Source organism: Aplysia californica, unplaced genomic scaffold (genome assembly GCF_000002075.1).
Source record: "Aplysia californica isolate F4 #8 unplaced genomic scaffold, AplCal3.0 scaffold00374, whole genome shotgun sequence".
Taxonomy (NCBI): domain Eukaryota; kingdom Metazoa; phylum Mollusca; class Gastropoda; order Aplysiida; family Aplysiidae; genus Aplysia; species Aplysia californica.
This window is the reverse complement of record NW_004797644.1, coordinates 718,733-724,384: the sequence shown is the minus strand read 5'-3', so window position 1 is coordinate 724,384 and position 5,652 is coordinate 718,733. Positions and strand designations below refer to the sequence as shown.

The following is a 5,652-nucleotide window of genomic DNA, read 5'->3' as shown; positions in this document are numbered from 1 at the left end:
GGATGAGATAAAATATTGGGGATGAGATAAAATATTGGGGATGAGATAAAATATTGGGGATGAGATAAAATATTGGGGATGAGATTTTTTTTTAAAAGTCCCAGGAATAGTTGGGATTGGACTAAAAAATATTAGGGTTGGGCTTGAAAATATTTGGGATGATGTGAAAAATATTAGTGATGAGATAGAAAATACTGTTGTTGAGTTTAAAAATACTTGGTATGAGCTAGAAAATTTTAAGGTTGGGCTATAAAGTTCTGTATATCAGCTAGAAAATACCCTTAAAAATAGTTGGGATGATCTAGAAAATGCTGGGGGTTATTTAGAAAATATCAGGGTTGAGCTAGAAAATGTTGATGATGGTAAAAAAAATCCTAGGGAATACTTGAGATAAGCCAGAAAATATTGAGGATGGGCTCGAGAATACTGCCAAATTTTGGGATCATCAAGGAAATACTGGGAATGATCTAGAAAATACTGAGGAATACTTGGGGTGAGCTACAAAATACTAGGGATGGACCTAGAAAAGACTGGGGATGAGCTACAAAATACTGGGGATGAGATAAAAATATATATTGAGGATAATAAAATAGTCTGGGGAATATTGGGGATGAGATAAAAAATACTGGGGATGTGATAGAAAATATTGGGGATGAGCTAGAAAATACTGGGGATGAGATAAAAATATTGAGGATAATAGAATAGTCTGGGGAATATTGGGGATGAGATAGAAAATACTAGGGATGTGATAAAAATATTGGGGATGAGATAGAAAATACTGGGGATGTGATAAAAATATTGGGGATGAGCTAGAAAATGTTGGAAATGAACTAGAAAATGTTGGAAATGAACTAGAAAAAATATTAAGGATGACCAAAAAAACAATACTGTGGTTTAGCTAGAAAATACTTGGGATCTGCTAGATAACTTTAAAGTTGAGCTATAAAATACAGGGGATGAGCTATAAAATAGTGGGGATGTGCTAGAAAATGCTGGGGATGATCTAGAAAATACATGTGCTGAGCTAGAAAATACTGGGGATAAGCTAGAAAATATGAGGGTTGAGCTAGAAAATATTGGGGATGGAGCTAGAATATACTGGGGAGTAGTTAAAAAATACTGGAGACGAGCTAGAAAATAGGCCTATTAAGGATGAGCTAGAAAATATTAGGGATTACCTAGAAAATACTGGGGATGAACAAGAAACTCTTAATAATTGAGATTTAAAAAATATTGGGGCTGAGCTAGAAATTATTGGGGATGGGAAAAAAAGTACTGGGAATGAGCTAGAAAATGTTGGGAATAAACTAGAAAATATTGGGGTTGAGGTAAAAGATATTAGTGATGAGCGTGATTGGGCTAGAAAATAATGGGGATGAGCTAGAAAATGTTAAGGTTGAGCTATAAAATACTGGGGATGAACTAAAAAATTGTGGAGATGAGCTAGAAAATGCTGGGGATGAGCTAAAAATTACTGGGGATGAGCTAGAAAATATTAAGGTTGAGTTAGAAAATGTTGGAGATGAGCTAGAAAGTACTGGGGAATATTTGGGATCAGCCAGAAAATGTAATTTAATGTTGGTGATGGCCAAGAAAATACTGACAAATGTTGGGGGTCAGCTAGAAAATACTAGGAATGATCTAAAAAACACTGAGGAAAACTGTGGATGAGCTAGAAAATACTGGGGATGAAGCTAGAAAAGACTGGGGATGAGATACCAAAGTCTGGGGACGAGCTAGAAAATGTTGGGAATGAACAAGAAAATAATAGGGATGAACTAGAAAATATTTACAATGATTTGAAAAATATAACTTAGTTAGCTAGAAAATACTGTGGATGAGCTAGAAAATACTGTGGATGAACCAGACAATTGTGGGGATGAGCTAGAAAATACTGGGGATGGAGCTAGATAATACTGGGGAATATTGGCGATGAGCTAGAAAAGACTAGGGATGAAGCTAGAAAAGACTGGGGATGAGCTAGAAAAGACTGGGGATGAGCTAGAAAATACTGTGGAGGAACCAGACAATTGTGGGGATGAGCTAGAAAATAATAAGAGGGTTCAGCTAGAACAGATTTGGGATGAGCTAGAAAATATTAGGGTGAAGCAAGAAAATACTCTGGATGAGCTATAAAATACAATAACGTGAACCGCCTCCTAAATGCCTAAATGATCTAAATTATGTTGATGGCGGCGTAAAACACGGTGACAATTATCATCCATCTTAGTCCCCCCCCCCCCCACCCCCTCCGATGAACTGACAAGCTTCAGCGCTGTCACAAGGTAGGCCTGACTATGATGTAGTTCTGTCAGTTGACAGTTTCAGAAGTTCTTTTCTTCTTTTCTCTTAGTAGAGGTTTTACGGCGCTCGAAACTGCATAAGGCTGTCCCCATGGTTTTATGCACCCCGCATAATTTAGCCAAATTGGATCATTTTTTGCATAATTTCTGATTATTTTCCTTTATCATTCTTTGTTAAAATTTACAGAATCGCATAATTTCACATTTTTGGGCCCAGTTTGCAGAATTTTAGAACTTTTCTTGCATAAAGCTACGGGGACACATAAGGTCATATGAGCGCCAGAGGATTAGAGGTGTTACAAGATTAGAGGTGTTACAAGATTAGAGGTGTTACAAGGGAGTAACAAACATGAAAAAGGAGGTTAGATAAGGACAATAGATGTTTGATAGGAAAGGAGCAAACCACACCAGAGCACCTGCCAACCACCCACTTTTCTTCTTTTTCTTTTCATAAATTTTACAGCCCTTGCACCACGAACAGGTCACACACAAGTGTCCAAGATCAGAAGTATTACTGGAAAGTAACATGTTTGTTTTAGTAGAGGTTTTACGGCACTCGCAACTGCATAAGGTCATATGAGCGCCAGAAGATTAGAGGTGTTACAAGAGAGTACCAAACATAAAAAAGAAGAAGGGGAGATAAGGACGATAGATGTTTGATAGGAAAGAAGGAGCAAACCACACCAGAGCACCCACCAACCACTCCCACTCACAGGGAATCCATGCTGAACACAAAACTCAATTACAAAACAACACCAAATGTTTATACAAATCAACACCATGGCAATTTTTCGGCAAAATTTATTGAATTTCTGCGACTGCAAATTGCCTTCTATTTCAGTTTGAAAGAACAAAACACAAACGAGGAAAAGTCTCTCAAGGTCCAGGACATTTTGGCACTTTCTGTCCATCAGTTGAAAAAACTAACAATAAAGCTCAGAAAGTTCCAGATTCCACCATTGGCAGGCAAGAACAGCGCCCCCCCCCCCCCACACCCACCCTAAGTAAAGCTGACTAGCAAAACACATTGCTAACAGATATATATATATTGTAACTGAACAACAGTTTTGAGGAGCCCACGCTAGAAATTCCTGGAAGAAGAAATATACGTGTAACAACCACTCAAAGCACCCGCTGGTTTCTCCTGAGCTGGTGGTTGTGCCATTGGTCAACGAAGAGCAGGCAAACAATAATTTCCCTTGTAACCAACACCTACAATTTTCTCGCCTCGTGTACAGAAAGCTGGGAGAAAATCCACGCACCAAACCACAACTCACCGCCCGAAACCAAGCCAGCACGCAGGAGGGGGAAAAAAAACCCAACCTGATGTCATCTTAATCAAATTACTCTGAAGAAAAGTCATTTCTTTGTAAAAATGATTTCAATAAAATAATAATAGGCACGCTTTGAAAACTTGAAAAACTTTCGGCCCAAAAGTACACTCAACTACTGCGGGCTTTCACAATGAAGTTATGGCTAGGCTCTTCACTACCACACGCAGAAGATGTGAGTTCGATACCCACGTGGGGAGACATTTGTGTCACCACGTGCTGGAATCTGGTGCTCGTCAATGTTTTGTGTTATTGCTATCCTCTGAACGCTCATCTGTTTGCCTCGCTACAAATGAAATAAATATATCCATGAATTCAAGATATCTGCCATTGAAGGAAGTGAGGTCGCTTGGTTTCAGTGGAGAAATTAGCGAGAAAATGGCTCAAAGTCAAAGTTTGGTAACAAAGAGTCTGAAACAACTGAAAAACGACGTATTTTCTTTCAATGTTTTCTCAGTTAAATTCACCAGGAAATGTGTATTTTAGATATTAACTTAAAAGAGGTTAAGCCAAAAACCAAAATTCTATAAACATTTCCAAACTGGTGGAAAAATTGCCTGTTCTCCAATTTCGTTATTTTACAAATACGAGCGCCTGATTCCGCCACGAGGCCTCACGTTTGATGGGGCCTGTCTCCGTCTGTCTACCGGGATGTACCGTCTGTCTGCCGAGATGTATCGAGTCTCACTCAGTCTAGGCCGGCCCCTACAGGCAGGGTATATCAGCCGGCCTCCTCAACCATCCAACTAGTGACAGTGTTGGTCTGAACCATCCAACTAGTGACAGTGTTGGTCTGAACCATCCAACTAGTGAGTGTTGATCTGAACCATCCAACTAGTGACTGTGTTGACCTGAACCATCCAACCAGTGAGTGTTGATCTGAACCATCCAACTAGTGACAGAGTTGATCTGAACCATCCAACAAGTGACTGTGTTGACCTGAACCATCCAACTAGTGAGTGTTGATCTGAACCATCCAACTAGTGACAGAGTTGATCTGAACCATCCAACTAGTGACAGTGTTGACCTGAACCATCCAACTAGTGACAGTGTTGATCTGAACCATCCAACTAGTGACAGTGTTGATGTGAACCATCCAACTAGTGACTGATCTCAAAAGTTGATCTGAACCATCCAACTAGTGACAGAGTTGACCTGAACCATCCAACTAGTGACAGTGTTGATCTGAACCATCCAACTAGTGACAGAGTTGACCTGAACCATCCAACTAGTGACAGTGTTGATGGGGGTGGGAAACATAGACAAACAATATATAGATCATATATTTATTTCTATATATATATGACTTCATTAGTCTTACCACTGATGAAAAAGCACAAACATATTGGATATACCGTGCTCATCATACATCACCAGGGAAATGAAAGAATGAGCGTTGCTTTTGAAGCAATACAAGACTGAACAAACACTTTTGTGAAAAGTGTACGTTTATATATATATATGTACATGGCCAATTGTCAACGGAAACATTTTTATGAAAAATGTTATATATATATTTATAATTCACATCAGCAGAAATACCTGTAAGCAAAACAAGCAGACACAGAGAGAGAGAAGAGAACTGGCGTCTGTCCAAGGGAGAGTCCTGTGGGGAGTCTTGTTTGAATCAAACCTCCTGGCCCACACAGAGAGAGGAGACAACTCGCGTCTGTCCAAGGGAGAGTCCTGTGGGGAGTCCTGTTTGCCTCAAACCCCCTGGCCCACACAGAGAGAAGAGAGAACTGGCGTCTGTCCAAGGGAGAGTCCTGTGGGGAGTCCTGTTTGCCTCAAACCCCCTGGCCCACACAGAGAGAAGAGAGAACTGGCGTCTGTCCAAGGGAGAGTCCTGTGGGGAGTCCTGTTTGCCTCAAACTCAAACCTCCTGGCACACAATCCCGGAAGTTATTTCTTGAAGCAATATAAATCATTTGTCATTTTTGGGTACAAAAGTGAAAAAATTCAAAGTATCTGAGCTTTCTTCCAACTGACAACAACAACAGTAACACAAGTGTCAGCCC

General features: G+C 39.9%; 1 long non-coding RNA gene across 1 annotated transcript; it reads right to left on the bottom strand.

The window, feature by feature from the left end:
* Window positions 1-3,088: 3,088 nt before the first annotated feature.
* LOC106012448 lies at window positions 3,089-5,646 on the bottom strand. Its single transcript, XR_004858846.1, has 2 exons — window positions 4,574-5,646; window positions 3,089-4,543 (listed from the first exon to the last, which is right to left on the bottom strand). It is a non-coding gene; the product is annotated as an uncharacterized LOC106012448 (long non-coding RNA).
* Between the last annotated feature and the right edge of the window lie 6 nt (window positions 5,647-5,652).